The sequence below is a fragment of the Stegostoma tigrinum genome, chromosome 44 (genome assembly GCF_030684315.1).
Source record: "Stegostoma tigrinum isolate sSteTig4 chromosome 44, sSteTig4.hap1, whole genome shotgun sequence".
Taxonomy (NCBI): domain Eukaryota; kingdom Metazoa; phylum Chordata; class Chondrichthyes; order Orectolobiformes; family Stegostomatidae; genus Stegostoma; species Stegostoma tigrinum.
In genome coordinates, this window is record NC_081397.1 from 4,758,499 (window position 1) to 4,774,836 (window position 16,338).

Below are 16,338 nucleotides of genomic sequence, written 5' to 3' on the forward strand. Positions count from 1 at the left end.
GGGAAAATGTAGGGACCACACACTCATATTATTGTTCTCAATTATCCAAGAACAGCTATTCCATAATTTATCTTCCATCATATTTCCTCTTTTATTGACATTTTCTTCTGGTAATTCTGTGATCCTGGTCCCAGAATATCACACAGTGACATGAGCACTCTACTGCAGGTTGTCAGCTTCATCAGAAAGTTCCTTGAGATTTATTCAAACTTCACTCTGTTTATTTATTTTAATTCCGCAGTAACACCTCCCATGGTGCATTTGTGACTTTAATCAAACAATGTCACTGTTCTGGCGGGGTGATAAACCGAAATGTTATGGTTTGCAATAAACAGAGGGTATAATCTGAAGGAATAAAATCCTTGTGAGTAATATACTGAATGGGCCCAATTCTGTCAAATTTCCTTCATTGCTGCGAATTGTTCACCAAAAATCTTTGATTCTTTTACAAAGGACAAAATAATGACCTTTCTTAATGAGACAAATATATAAATTTTGGAGTTCACAGTCATTCGTATATGATGCACAGATTCCAACAGAATGGTTACAGGAGAGAAAGAGGCCATTCTGCACACCGTGTCTCTGCTGCCTCCCTGAATGATTCATTCCCCAAGTATCGATTTTCCGCAATCTCTGCACAGACATGAAGCTAACTCCATCCCATGGAGCTGGATTGACACTGCATCCACTGGGCTCCTAAGCTTAACATTCCTGATCCCTTCAGCAGCAGCGGGAAATAGTTTCTTCTGCATTTTGGAATGTCTTTATTCTCGCATCACCTCAAATCATTGTTCTCTGGTATTCAATAGTTCTGCCAATCAGAGTGTTTTCTCGTGATTATACTGTCTAAACTCCTCCTGGTTTTCAATACTTTGTTCAAATCTCCACTCAACCTCCACTTCTTCAATGAGCAGAATCGGAACTTTCATCTGTCAAGGTCACTGAAGCCCCTCGTTCCTGCTCTCATTTTCATCAGTTGTGGTTTTGTTGCTCCTGGGAGTATATGTCGCGATGTAATATACACGGTACTTATGAACATAATATTAAACATGTTTTATGACATTCAGTCCCAGGGAGCAAACACGCTGACCCATGTGTGTGAATCACACAGTCCTGGACGAGGCCTGGAGGAGCATCGATCTGTGTTCAAGTGAATGGCGAAAAGGAGTGGATAGTGGAAAATAATATCCTTCAACAGGAATGGTTCAGGTTGAACAGGTAAAGAGTGAACTTTCTTGGAATGCAGCCAATAATTGTGGCAGGTTGGGAAGATGGTAGAGTGATTGTGCTTGTAATGTACTGGTGGTGCTGGGGACTAGGCAAACACTCTGAGAGAGCTGGTGGGAGTTACGGTCCATTTGTAACTCCGGAACTTTAAACTAATCCCATTCAGCACTGACTGTGAAGCCATTGCCTGTTGCAAAACAAAAATGATCACGAATATATTGAGGGAAGGATTTGTAGTATTTGTATATAATGTAAAGCACAGCCTGTTGATAATCCTGTTTAACCATATTTAAAACATTTATCACATGACTACTGGAATAGAGTACATATTTCTTGTCTCCATACTCATCGTCCCCACCAGAAGCACAACACTGAGTTTTGGTCTCCATATCACTCTGTTCATCCACACGAGGAGCGCGGGACCCTACTGTGAAAATTACATCCTCCCACGTTAGTCTCTGCTCGGAGCACTGTGATATATTTCTATTTGGTTGAGCCAACCATGAAGGAGACAATCAATGTGAGAGATTTAATCATGAATCCAATGGAGAATTTTGGACAGACCTATCTGTCTGGCAAAATGCTGTGAGTGTTGGTTTCACAACCGAAGAGAGGGGGATTTCGGTGAATCTCTGTCATATGTTTAATTGGGTAAAGCTCGATGAACACATGAGAGCACAAGATGATAAATTAATGTCGATGTGAGAATATGAATAGTTCATGTGACTGTGAACAACAGAAAAAAATACAACTCTAGGCACAATGGCCACTTTCTATGCACTAAATCCTCTGTAAAATCTTTGAAACGTGCGGAACTGGGACAACGGCCAACAGGATACACAAAGGATACATAGCCATACGTTGCCGAGAGCGGATGGAGAAGAAAGGGGGCACAGATTTCCGACCTCCCTCCGATTCTAAGAGTCGGGTAATAATTGGGACCAGGTCAGGATCAGACTGTGTGAGGTGGGTGAGATATTGTAACTCAGGAGAGAGAACTGGCAGAATTATACAAAGCAGAAGTACCAAAGAGGCCATATGACCAATGAAACATGACAACTATCACAAGTCCCACTTCCTCCGACTAGACCACAGCCTTGGATAATATAACACTTCAAGTGCTGGTCCACTACATTTAAATGTTTTCGAGGTTGCCTTCCTGAACTAACCTCCCAGCCAGTGTGCTCCAAACCTCAGCAGTGTCTGTGCGAATACGTTCTTACGTGAAAAAACTTTCCAAGTCTTCTACTTTTCACTTGAAAATTGTACGCCCTGTTATTTTAGCTCCGAGTAAGGGAAACCCCCTGTCCATGTCCCTTCTCATCTCTATGCCATTGTAAGGGCCAGTTTGAACATCTTCCTCTCCAAGGGAATCAATGCAATCTCATCCAGCCTTTCTACATAGCTCCATCCCAAGCAAATTCCTGGTAAATATTCTGTGGTCAACCTCCATTGCAGTCAAATCTTCTTGTTGCTGCTCACAGTCCTCCAACAATGTCCTAAACAAAGTGCTGAAACAGCTGAAACATGACCTCGTTACGCGTATGCACTAAAGGATGCCTGAGAAAGGGAACCATCCAATGTGCCTCATTAACTACTCTGTTCACCTCCCTTGCCACATTCAGGGATCTGTGTACAAGCTCCCCCAGATTCCCTTCTTCCTCTCTGATTCCGAATTTCTGGCCATTCATTCAGTAATGTCTTTCATTCTCCCTCATTCCAAATTGAATCATCACATGTATGTCAGGGTTAAATTTCATCTGGTACAGATACCAGCATCTGGCAAACCCTTTATATCCTCCTGTCACCGAATACCTTCCTCCTCACTGGGATTACTTGGCCAATGTCTGTGTAATACATGAACTTAATAAAGATTCCCACCACAGCACACTCCAAAATATTCATCTAGACAGCTGCATTATTTACGAATATCACAAAGCTGAAGTGACCCAGTGATGACCACCGTGGCATCTGCTGCTGCCAGTTCCACAAACTGGCATCTGCTATAGCCACCTTCCTCCAGTCATTCAGAAAAAAATGTTGAATCCAACTTTCCCAATTATTCTGTATACCATGGATTTTATTTGTTTTCCCCTGATGTCCGATTTGGTATCTTGCTAAAGAAATTGTGGAAAGTTGTGTCAACTACATGAACTGCTAAACGCATTTAACCTCTGGGAAATATTCCAATAGGTTTCTGAGGCAGGCCGTCGCTCTGGCAAGCCTCAGTGAATTCCATTTCAAACTTTGTTTCTCCAAATGTACATTAACTGTATGCTTCTTTTTATCCCCCAAGAGGTTTCGTGCAAATTAAATGAGGTCCCTGGTTGACAGCTCCCTGGTATCTATCTACCACATTACATGGAGAGTGTAAGCTGGTGCATTAGCTGTTTTTGTCAGCTTTTGAATGCGCCAAACCTTTCAATACCTCCTCGTTTCATACATCAATCTGATAGGGAACTTCACAGTCCATCTTCCAACATTCTGTGCTTTCATCGTCCTTCTCCAAATAAAGTCATCTGTGACGAATTATTTTAGCATTCTACCAAGGTGCTCCGGTTGAAGCACAGACTACCCCCTTTACCTCAACAGGACTGAATCTTTAAATGGATATTCACTTCCCCTTGACAGATTTGTAGAATATATTGGGATCCACCTTTCTGTTGCCTGCCAGTGTTTCCTTAATCACCTGTTTGTTCCTTCAATTAATTTCGTGCTTTTCTGCATCAATGTTCTTTGTGTCAGAAATGATTTTGCTTCCAGGACTCAGTATCCTGTAATATCTGTGTCCTTGTGATGAACCGGGAATATCTGTGCTCTGATTCAATCCCCATTACCCTGTGAAAGTACATGACTGAGGCACACAGTGCTAGTGTGGATTAGTCTTTGTGGAATGAAGGAAGAAACTAATCATTTTCTAATTGCTCAAAACAATTTATTGAGGGGTGATAGATATAGGACAGATGTCAGAGGTGGGTTCATTACTCAGACGGTAGTGAGGGCGTGAAATGCCCTGCCTACATCAGTAGTAAACTCACCAACTTTAAGGGCATTCAAATTGTCATTGTATAAGCATATGGATGATAATGGAATAGTGTAGGTTAGATGGGCTTCAGGTTGGTTTCATAGGTCGGTGCAACATCGACGGCTGAAGGGTCTGTACTGCGGTGTAGTGTTCTATGTTCTATGTTTGCAAACTAACGAACCAGTTCAGTGAGCGAACCACAATCCGAGCTCCAAATCTCCTCAAGAACCTTCGAGAAACCCAAAAGCAGAAGGACACTCAACTGCACTCACAGGGCGTGCGTACATAAAAAGATATAGATACAAACAGATAGAAACAAACATACACAAAAGAAGTATGCACACTCTTACTGATACAGAGAAAAACTGACCCACTCACAGACATACATTGATACCAATAACACTATCACGGAGTCTCACAGCGAAAACACACACTTCCAATGTATGAATCACAGATAAACGTGAAACACATCCGTGCGTTCACAAGCAAAGCTGCATCAGCGTGGACACATAAATATTGAACTACATACACAATTTCACAACTAGTTATACAATCAAGCACGCAAGTAGAGACGCAGAGACAAGCAAAGAGAGGTGCGCTCTTACACATGCAGATGCAGTTGCTGGTCACATTAATACACACACATGCGCGCACACACACACAACCACAAACACATACTAGATACGTACACAGTCAAAGAAGAAGAAACTGGGTATTGAGTTAGCATCGCAACAATGGAATTTATCAAAGAAATACAAGGCTGATCACTGTTGAGCTGAATGGATTGCCTGTAACAGATTGTGCAGGAGTAAACTGTGATGAGCCCCGTGAAATGCTCAGTCATCGATTGGTGTTTGGAACATTGTTGTCTTCATTCCAGGACGTGCTGTTTCAATCCATTCACTGAATGAGGCAACTGTCAGTTCAACGACGCTCATAAGGAAATAATGGGGAAGATGTGGTCGCAATTTTGGCAACTTCCACTTGTTGGACGGTGTATCCTTACAGTTTGATCGAATCCATTCTCCAACAGGCACGGCAAGAGCATGTGACTTGACTCGTGTAACTGATTTGATGAACAACCGCCAGCCAGCAGGAGGAGATCCATATTTTGGGGAGGTGGGTAACAAATCACTTGATCCAGGTCACTGATAGGTTAACATGTCGTGAGGAGAGGTTTGGTTGTCATGTTTCTTCAATATTTGAACAATAGATGTAACAGGATAGTTCAAAAAGCCTCTTAAGCTGTTCTCTGAATTTGGACTGCATCACCGCCTAAATAAAAATATTTGTACAGCAACTTAAATTCTGCAGCATCACACCAACTTGGTGAAAGGTAATTTCTGACTCTGTATAATCCCCAGGATCTCTTCCCATTATGTTGTAGTATATCACATTTATTACATACACAAGCCGAAGGAGGATGAAACTGCCAAATATGGTGAAAAGTAAAATCACAGATTTCCTTCTGCTCACCATCTCTGGGTCAATACGATTCTCTCCGATGCTTTGACCCTTCAGTCCCTTACGGGCTCTGCTGGCCACTAAAATGTGTCTGACTGTCCCAGCATTAATCAACAAAACCAAACTGAAGTGTAGAAAGGGAGTTAGAAACTTATCAAACCAGTCAAAACCCACCCAACCAGGATGAGTAAAATAGCTTGGCTTCGCAGAACAGAACCAGGGTACATTGTCGATTATTGTCCAAGGCTCATATATAAAGTACAAAGGAATGTTTTTTCAAACAAAGAAGAATGCAGATTGTTGCTAGAACCACAATTGCTGTTTTCACAGTGCAATACCTTGTTTTCAGCTGCTGGCAATAAATGACAACAAAGCGATCAAAGGAGAACATGACGGTAAACCAGGCAGAACAATCTGTAGCTGCAGGACAGCAGGACAGCAGTTAAATTACACATAGGTGTGATATCCAGGAAAGAAATTGGGAAATAATAAAGATTGTCGTGGATAAAGATGACTTCAGTGATAATAACAAGTAGGTCTGCCATTGCCATGGCCACCAGGTAGCGAGTAGTGCAGGTGGAGAGGCTACACTTTCTGTAGGACATGATCACAATCCCCAGTAAATTCACTGAAGAAGACAGAACGAAAAATGAATGAAAATCACTTCCTAAAATTCATCATAATCTGACATGGACCTTCAACACTAAATGGACCATGCATTCATGTGTGTGCGTGTGTGTGTGTGTGTGTGTGTGTTTGTGTGTATGTGTGTGCGCGTGTGTGTGCATATGTGTGTGTGTGTGTGTGTGTGTGTGTGTGTGTGTAGTTGCAGACGCTGTAAGTTTCAAACAACCTGCCCTTCGGAAAATCCTCAGTCTTCGACCCACTCGCCATCCTTACAGACTTTGTTTCCGACTTTGCAAGTCTCTCTACGTAGGTCCCAACATGAGAGTTTGTGCAGGAAGGACCAGAATAGACATTGTCAAATGGGACTGAGCATGCGTGCCTGATGCTTCACAGGTGAGGAACCTGCACTGGATTTTCATCTTCCCGTGAAATTAATTACTGTGTATTCAGTGAGACTCATGGCTGAGTGAGACAGAAGTGAGAATGTGGCTGAGGATGAGAACACTGGTGAAATGAGAGCCAGTATTGGTCACACATTGGTCAATTGAAGAAGACATTGTCAGGATTTCACATACACCAAAAAAACTGTGCATCCTCATCAGCATCAGATCTCACCTGGGACTGTCCCTCTCTCAGTATTGGATACTTTTCATAATCGGCCACATCTTCGGGCCAGAAACCAAGCACGGTGTGACCTCTTATCAGAATCAGTCACAACAGAGTATCGGACACTCCAGACTGGTTTCCTTTCAGAATGAGGCATTGTTCTTCATCAGGCTTTTCTTAGAATCAGACACAATGAGTCCTGTCTTTGGATAGGTCTCTGATTATTGTGAAAGAGATGGTGCAATGTTAATATCACTGAAGTAATAAACGAGAACCCAGGCAGATTTCTGAGCATGGGTTTTAATCTCACAATTGTGGTTTGTGAAATTTGAATTCAATAAAACTTCTGTCCCAATAAAGGATGGTGAACAAGAACAAAGAACAACATAAAACAGGAGCAGGCCACCTGGCCCTACAAATCGGCACTGCCACATTTTGTCCTTCCAAACCTACATGGTCTTCACTTCCAAGGTCGGTATCCCTCAATTCCCTTCCTATTCACGGATTCAACCAGGTGCTTCCTGAATGTTGCTATTTTCTGTACTCACACCAGCTTCTCTGACAGTGCTTTCCAGGCACTTACCACCCTTTGTGTGAATAATTCCCTCCTCCCAACTTAAAACTGTGTCCCCTCGTAATTGACCACTCTGCCGTGGAAAAAAAGTCATACTTTTCACTCTATCCATGCTATTCATCATCTTATAAATTTCCATTAGTTCACCCCTCAGCCTCCGGTGTTCCAGCAAAACACAAAGCCACCCTGTTCGATCGGTCTCCCGAGCCAGAAAGTATAAACATGTGTTAGCTATTTAAATAACAAGGTGCATAGCTGGATGAACACAACAGGCCAAGCAGCATCAGAGGAGCAGGAGAACAGACGTTTGGGGAATGGACCCTCTTTCAGAAATGGGGGAGAGGAAGGGGACTCTGAACACACAAACTCGTACAAATTTAATCAGTACAGCCACTTACCAGGAACGCCAATAACAGCAAGAATCATGTAATAAATTTTCACCACTCGCTGAATTGGAAGATGCATTTTCACGGTAACGTCTCTCTTAAACTGCGTGTAATTATCCTGCAATCAATTCCAAAATGTCTTTTCACGAAGCACTTAATTTATTCCCTGTCAAATGGCCTTGTGAATGTTAACGTTACATCATTCAATTTAATGATCTTTCTTGAAAGCAAAACAAAGTGTGCAGTAGGTGGTGAATTCCCCGGTGTGTTCGTTATGTTCAGCACGAAAACCAGACTGTTCAGTTCCCAACACAACCATGAACGAAGCTGAATTCTCACGTGAATGGCGCTGTCCCACACAAATGCCACGAGTCCCATTTCTTGGTTCTCAGATTGTTTGTGTCATGTCCTTCACTCGACTGCAACCATTCTGCTCTTGAAATCGAAGTGAGTTATTTCGATGAATGAATTATTGCAAACTGGTTGAACATAGAAAATTATTGCTGCTACTTTAAGTCGAAGAGTGATACATCATAGAAACAGGTCATTCAGCCCATGTCTGTGCCACCCAACAGAATCAAAATAATACTGAGGAATGAACTGCACTTAGCCAGTAGCCTGACATTTCCTTTCACGTTGAGAGTTCGCTCAGAAACTTCTGAAATGTTGCGAGAATGCATGCCTTCAGCGGCCTCTCAGGCATTTAGATCCATGACTCTGCTGCCCAAGGCTGTCCAAAAGCTTCCTGAACATTTTCCACATTTATAATTTACCTCTTGACCTGAAACTTACGTCGACTTCTTCAAGACAGGTTTGCCATGGAAAATGCTTTCACAAACTCCCGTTACTGCATCGGTCATAATTTCATACACCAGACCTTAACCAGACAGCACCCCGCCACAGCTCACTTTTCTCTGGTGTAACCAACCACAGGCTGTGCAGTCTCTCCTCGTAACTGGTATAGTTATGGGCCAAATGCTGGCAAATTGGAGTAGATTAAGAGCTATGCCTGCCTCTTTGTAGGTTACATGGAACAATCCCTCTTCGGAAGTTACATCCACGCTGGATGTCACAAAAACTCTGCAATCATGATTTTTTTTTTTGGTACAGCCAACGTGTCTGCACATTCTCCATGATGTACCACGGGAATTTACTAAAGATGCTCAGACAAAACTTTCCACCCCATGGTCACTTATATCTGGAAGCAAAGGGGCAGCAGAAACAGTGAAAGTCAACAACGGCAGTTTGATCATTGGCACAGCAATTGACTCTGAGTTACATCTGGAAGTGTCGAATTACAGGCGATGTGCCCGGACTGAGCATTCCATAGTCAGGGCCAAGGAAACCTGTGCAAGACTTCAGGATGACATGTTATCACCTTCGTTCTAGGGGCAACGATGTCTCTGAGCAAGCATAAGTTATTCAAAATGGGAGAGTAAGCAGAGAGACTCCGTGGTGCATATTGCCATCAATAATGTAGGCAGAAAGGGAGATCGGATCCTGCAACAGGACATTAGGGAATAAGATGGAAAGATGATAAAGAGAAATTCTAGCGTTGGAATGTCAGAATTAACTTCCTCTACCATATGGCAGTGTGCCCAGAAATTGGATGATAATGCAGTGGCTGAAGCGTGAGTGTCGGAGGAAGGGATTGATCTCTCTGGATCATTGGAATCACTGCCAGGGAAGGAGGAACATGCAGGATGGATTGCGTCTCGGCTGGATGGGTTCCAATATCCTTGTAGTGATATTTGTGACTGCCACCCACGAGGGTATGAACTAGTATTACAGGTGGGTGTGAACCAGATCCAGCATGTCAGCAGATATTGTAAGAACTGCCAATGCTGGAGAATCTGAGATAACAAGGTGTGGATCTCGATGAGTGCAGCAGACCAAGCAGCACCAGAGGAGAAGGAAAGCTGTCATTTTGGGTCTAGAATGGTCTTCGAAAATGGGGGAGGGGAAGGGGATTCTGAAATAAATAAGGAAAGTGGGTGAGGCAGATAAATGATGGATAAAGGAGAAGACAGGTAGAGAGGAGACAGACAGGTCAAAGAGGAGGGGATGGAGTCAGTAAAGGTGAGTGTAGGTGGGGAGTTAGGGAGGGGATAGGTCAATCCAGAGAGCTTGGAGAGGTCAAGGAAGCAGGATGAGGCTGGAAGGTAGGAGATGTGAGTGAGGCTTGAGGTGCGAGGAGTAGATTGGTGGGAGGAAGGACAGGTTAAGGAGGCGGGGACGAGCTGGGCTTGTTTTGGGATGCTGTCGGGGAGGGGACATTTTGAACCTTGTGAAGAACACATTGATACCATTGGGCTGTGTGGTTTCCAAGCGGAATATGAGATGCTGTTCCTGCAACCTTTGTGTGTTGTGGCACTGCAGGAGGTGCAGGATGGACATGTCATCTAAGGAATGGGAGGTGGGAGTTGGAATGGCTCACGTCTGGGAGGTGCAGTTGTTTGTCATGAACCGAGCGGAGGTGTTCCAGAAAGTGGTCCCCAAGCATCTGCTTGGTTTCCCCAATGTAGAGGAGGCCACATTGGGAACAGCAGGGGCAATATACCACATTAGCAGACGTGCAGGTGAACATCTTTTTGATATGGAAGGTCTTCTTGGGGCCTGGGATGAGTGAGGGGGGAGGTATCGGGGCAGGGTATCAATTCCTGCCGTTGAAGGGAAAGGTGCCGGTGTGATTGGGCTAGTGGGGAGGGTGGAACAGACAAGGGAGTCATCGGGAGAGTGTTCCCTCTGGAAAGCAGAGAAGGGTGGGAAGGGAAACATGTCTTTGGTAGTGGGGTCAGATTGCAGATGGCAAAAGTGCCATAGGATGATGCATTGGAACTGAAGGTTGGTGGGGTGGTAAGTGAGGATGAGGTGTATTCTGATTTGGTTGCTATTGTGGGAAGAGGGTGTGAGGAATGAGTTGCGGGGAATGTGAGAGACATGGTCGAGGATGTTTTTGACTATTGTGGAGGGGAAGTTGCGGCCCTTGACAAACAAGGACATCTGGGACATCCAGTATGGATGAATGTCTCATCTCGGGAGCAGATGCTGCGGAGGTGAGGGAATTTGGAATGAGGGTGGCATTTTTACAGGACGGTCGGTCAGAGGAGGTGTACACTAGGTAGGAATTGGTTGTCTTGAAATAGATATTGGTTTCCAGACAGTTGCCAGAGATGTCCACAAAGGAAAGAAAGGTACTGGAGGTGGTCCATTTAAACTTAAGGTTGGGATGGAAAGTGTTAGTGAAGTGGATGAACTGTTCGAGCTCCTCTTGGGTGCATGAGGTGATGTCGATACAGTAATCAATGTAACAGAGGAGGAAGTGGGGTTTAGGGCCAGTGTAACTTCCGAAGAGGGATTGTTCCATGTAACCTACAAAGTGGCAGGCATAGCTTGGGCCTATGTGGGTACCCATGGCCTCCTCTTTTGTCTGGAGGAAGTGGGAGGATTCGAAGGAGAAGTTGTTCAGGGTGAAGGCAAGTTCAATGAAGTGAATAAGGGTGCCAGTGTAGGGGGTCTGTTCGGGTCTGCAGGACAGGAAGAAGTGGAGGGCCTTTAGGCCATCTTATGGGGAACGCAGGTGTATAGCGACTGGATGTCCATGATAAAGACTATATGTTGGCGACCAGGGACTTGTAAATTTTGGAGGAGGTGGCGGGTGTAGGTGGTGTCACAGGCGTAGGTTGTGTGTAGCTGGAGCAAGGAGGTGAAAATGGATCTGAGGTAAGCGAAGATAAGATCGGTGGGGCAGGGGGAGGCAGAGAAAATGACCAGGGCCGTCAGGTTTGTGGGTCTTGGGAATGAGATAGAAATGAGCGGTGCAGGTTTGGGGGATAATGAGGTTTGAGTCTGTGGGTGGGAGGTCACCTGAAGTGATGAGTTTGTGGATGGTCAGGAAGATGATGCTTTGGTGGTCGGTCATGGGATCATGATCAAGGGGGCGGTAGGAAGAGGTGTCAGAGAGCTGGTATCTGGCCTCAGCGATGTAGAGGTCAGTGTGCCATACTACAACTGTGCCTCCCTGGTCTGCACCTTTCAGTTGTGAACTTTTCAACTCCCCCTCCCACTCCTTGGACGATATGTACATCCTGGGTCTCCTAACAATGCCACCCGAAGGTTACAGGAACAACAACTCATATTTTGCTTGGGAACACTCCAGCCCCATTAGTATCAATGTGGACTTCATAAGTTTCAAAAACTCTGCAATAGCCCTGTTTGATGTGAAAACGTGATGAACTTTTTAGCTCAGGCATACACCTTTGAAATGATTTGTATGAAGGATAATGAATTTATCAGGGAATCATCTCTCATGCCCTTCTAACCCTTAACTCTTCTTTCAATAGGTTCAACGAACAGATGAACTACTTGTTTCTACATTTGCCATGGTTTTATGTGTGATTATTCTATTGTCTGGGTTAAAGTTCTATTACAATTCTGTCATTGTTTTCAAAACACTTTCAGATGAAAGATAGTTTGGTGACGACCTGTGCATATATTTAAATTTTTCATTCCTTTACGTCTGTTAAGGCTGTGAAAATGTCACCTAAAAATCAAAGTCAGAGGCTTCCACTCATTCTTCTGAGCTTTCCAACCTCAAATACCTGTGTATTTCAGAGGCAAATGAAGTATATTTTCAGTCTTGATAAATATTGAATCACTTTGCAACTCTCAGAAGTGCATGCTTCCATTAGAGCATGGAAAACTTTGTACCTGAGAATGAAACATGCCTATTGCAAGATTGGAGTTGGTGTTGTAACATATTGACATATGTAACATATTGTAACATATTGCTTTGCATTAGGAGCAATTTGTAGCCTGTGTCAATTTTTCTCTTCAGTTTTTTAACTGGCATAGAATGAAATGATGAATCTGGTTGCATTAAGTGAACACAGCAATTGCTGGAAAATATCAGCAGGCCTGGAAGCATCTGTAAAGAAAAACTGGAGTTCCAGGCCCCTCGGGGCACTGCTTGCTACTAACTCCTTAGTCACATGGGTGTCTTTAGTGGTTTGCTGCGTGGATAAAGTTATATTCACGGCTGGTGTTTTCTGGTCTTACACCTGCACACACACAACACGGGTGCTGGGGCAAAATAAAAGCACTACAGCTCTATGCCAGTAGCCACGTCCAGTGTCCTGTGCAGTAGTAAATAAGGAGAGACTTGGTGACAGGACCTAACCTCTGCACAGTTATTTCAAAACTGTTCAGAGACAATGACAAACTATAATACAGGAATTGAAAATAATTTGCTATTTCTAGGATGCAACATAAGCATGCTGTTTTCTGAGAGAGAGGAGATAACAACACTTGATAACGTGCCACCTTGTGACACACAGTTAAATAGGAACGTCTGTCGAAGTAAAGTCCTGAGGTAAATGAGTAAAATGCAGCAACAGCCACACTTCAAACAGGCACCTCATGCCGAACGTTAAACAAAACAGGGAGCTGCTTCTGATATGAAAGCAAGTTCCAGGGTTGATGGATCCAGAACAATAATCAATAAAGTGGACAAATGCATCAAAAGGACCATCAATAATTTCACACCATGAACTCTATGGACAGAAACTTGTATAAGAATTCAACTTCAGGACTCTTCAGTCGCAGAGTTTCAGAGAGTAACACTGTATAAGAATCTAAGAGTGAGCACATCCAGAGGCAAACACTATTTGTTTGAACCGATTTGGTGAGAGTCCTGTTGCATGATCACACTTAACTTGCTGAGAGGAGGTGTCCTTTATTGTTTCGCCTGTGCAATAAAGATGAAATAATTGTCTCAGTGTTTGATCATAGAATCCCTACAGTGTTGAGGTGTTCTTTTAATTTGCATTGCACACACAAAATTGCTTCAGGCCTTCCTGGGAGAAGCTGGATGAATTGGGTGAAGAAACGTATCAACCATAACTGAATGGTGGAGCAGACTGGATGGCAGAAATTTCCGAATTCTTTTCCTGTGTTTTGTGTGTTAATTGTTGTCTAGTCAGGGAACTCCTTTTTTTTAACAATAGATTCCCTACAGTGTGGAAACAGGCCCCTTTGGCCCAACAAGTCCACACTGCCCCTTGCAGAATCCCACCCAGACCCATTCCCCTATAACCCACACACCCCTGAACACTACGGGCAATTTAGCACGGCCGACCCACCCAACCTGCACATCTTTGGACTGTGGGAGGAAATCAGATCACCCAGATGAAACCTATGCATACAAACTCCACATCGACAGTCACCCGAAGCTGGAATTGACTCTGTGAGGCTGCAGTGCTAACCACTGAGTGAGCGCGCCACCAGAAAGATTGTTTGAAAGTTTATTTTCGTTCATTCACAAAACAATTTTTTTTTGGAAAAGTCAAACTGAGAACAGGATGCATTTGACACGACATAGATTAATGATGACACTACAGTGTGTATTGTGACTACTGTGATTTTCTTGATTCTTCTACTTTGTTTTCTCTTGTTAGGATTTTACAAATTTTATCACTGATGTGCTTGTTGAAAAACGAGTTTGCATGTTCTACATCAATTAAGAGTAAATCTTAAATCTTTTTTTTTCAGGGGACACCAATGCCCATGATTGTAATGTTGTTCACTCCCTCCCAGCCCAGATTCATTCAAAGAAACCTCATAGTTGAATGGAGTACTGATTTACAGTGTGCCCAAACTCTCACAGGGATTCTATTTACTCCAAGAAAATCCATCTTCAGAGATGAAAAGATGTGTGAGCTGCCATTTTAGTAGGAGTGATATAAAGTATTGCAAAATCCTGATTTGTAAATATTTTTATCGGTGATGGGTTCACTTTTGTTTGTCATTTAGAAAAATGGTTTAGATGAGCATTTTGGAGGAATGGGTAGTGAGTTTTCAGATGACATCCAGATTGCTGGTATCATGGACAGTGAAGAAGGTTATCGATGATTCGAAAGAGAATGTGTTGAATTGGTTTGATGGAGTTTAATTTGGATAAACAGAAGGTTTGAATTTTGATAAAGCAAGCAGCTGCAAGACTTAAGCAATGAAAAGTTGGTCCTTGGGTTGTGTAGTAAAACAGAGTCTTCAGTGATCGGGTCCACAATTCTTTGAAGTTTGCATCCCATGTTGGTTGGATCGGTTAAGAATGCATTTAGGACACTTGCACTCATTGCTCAGGCCGTTGAGTGCAGCAGTTGGGATGTTACTTTGATGTTGTGCAGGACCTTGGTGAGGCCTCTCCTGGAGGACTCTTTAAAGGCTTTGCTGCCCAGTGATAGGTCGGACATGACCAGCTGTAGAGGATTCAGAAGAGATTTTCTAGGAAGTTGCCTGGAATGGAATTGTTTGAGTTGTAAGGAGGGACTGGATCAGTTGGAACGCTTTCTCAATGCAGCTTGTAAGATTGGAGGTTTACCTTACAGAGGTTTATGAATTCATGAAGGATACACGTAACGCGAATGGTAGGTGTCCTTTTCTCCATAGTATGGGCGATTTCAAGACTGAGGGGTATTGTTTAACGCGAGAGGAGAAAGATTTAAGAAAAGGCACGTGGGTATTTTCTTTTGCAGGGCTCGGTTCCTGTGTCGAATGAATTTCCAGAGGAAGTAATGGATGATGCTACAGTTACAATGTATCAAAGACATTTAGGTAAGTGCATGAATAGTAAGTTGAAGGGAAATGGGCGGCACTCAGGGAGGTGGGACTAGTTTAGTTTGGGATTATGGTCGGCATGGATTACTTGGATTAAAAAGCCTATTTCTGTTCGAATGAATGTATGACTACATGACGGTATTTACAAGGTCCTGTTCTTATGAACTCAGAGCAAACGTTCACTGATAATTATGTTTGCATGAAAAATAAAATGGTTGAGCAACTGTAACTACCCTTCTTCAACCAAGAGCCCCTGCATTCGCACGTGTGTTATTCACACAAGAACTGCAACAGTTGAACAAGACAGCAAACTACAATCTGAGTTGGGCAGCAAGGATGGTGCATTAAGTATTGACTGAAACAATGTCTCAGAATTCCTCCCCTTGAATCAAATGAAAATATAAGGACATAGAGCAGATATTTATTCTGTGTGAGAACAAAACAGTTGATCAGACCTTCTGCCATGTTACTGCGAACTGAAAACATATTTCACAGTGTAAGCACATTGGGGAGGACATGTACGACTGAGATGACAAGAGAGTTTTTAAACTGTGACTACTGCCTTTTGTGGCATAGAATCAAGTAAGGTCAAAACATTGGGTACATTCAGGAAGCAGACATGTGTGTTTCTGAGGGCTACACGGGTGAAAGGTTGTTGGGAGAATGCGGGAGAATGTACTGCAGTGATCAGATCATTCCTGTAATAGATATTTCCATGAGTCTATGGTTCATACATGCACTCATCAGTGAGTGTTTAAGGCATCATACAGATGTGTACTTTCGGATAATTTACAGATATTGCAGGCCTCAGCCGT

At 43.2% G+C, this 16,338-nt stretch overlaps 1 protein-coding gene across 2 annotated transcripts in view; it reads right to left on the reverse strand.

Moving 5' to 3' along the window:
• Positions 1–16,338, reverse strand: part of LOC132207092 (uncharacterized) — a 180,613-nt gene that overhangs the window by 111,706 nt on the left and 52,569 nt on the right. The window lies entirely within an intron of this gene.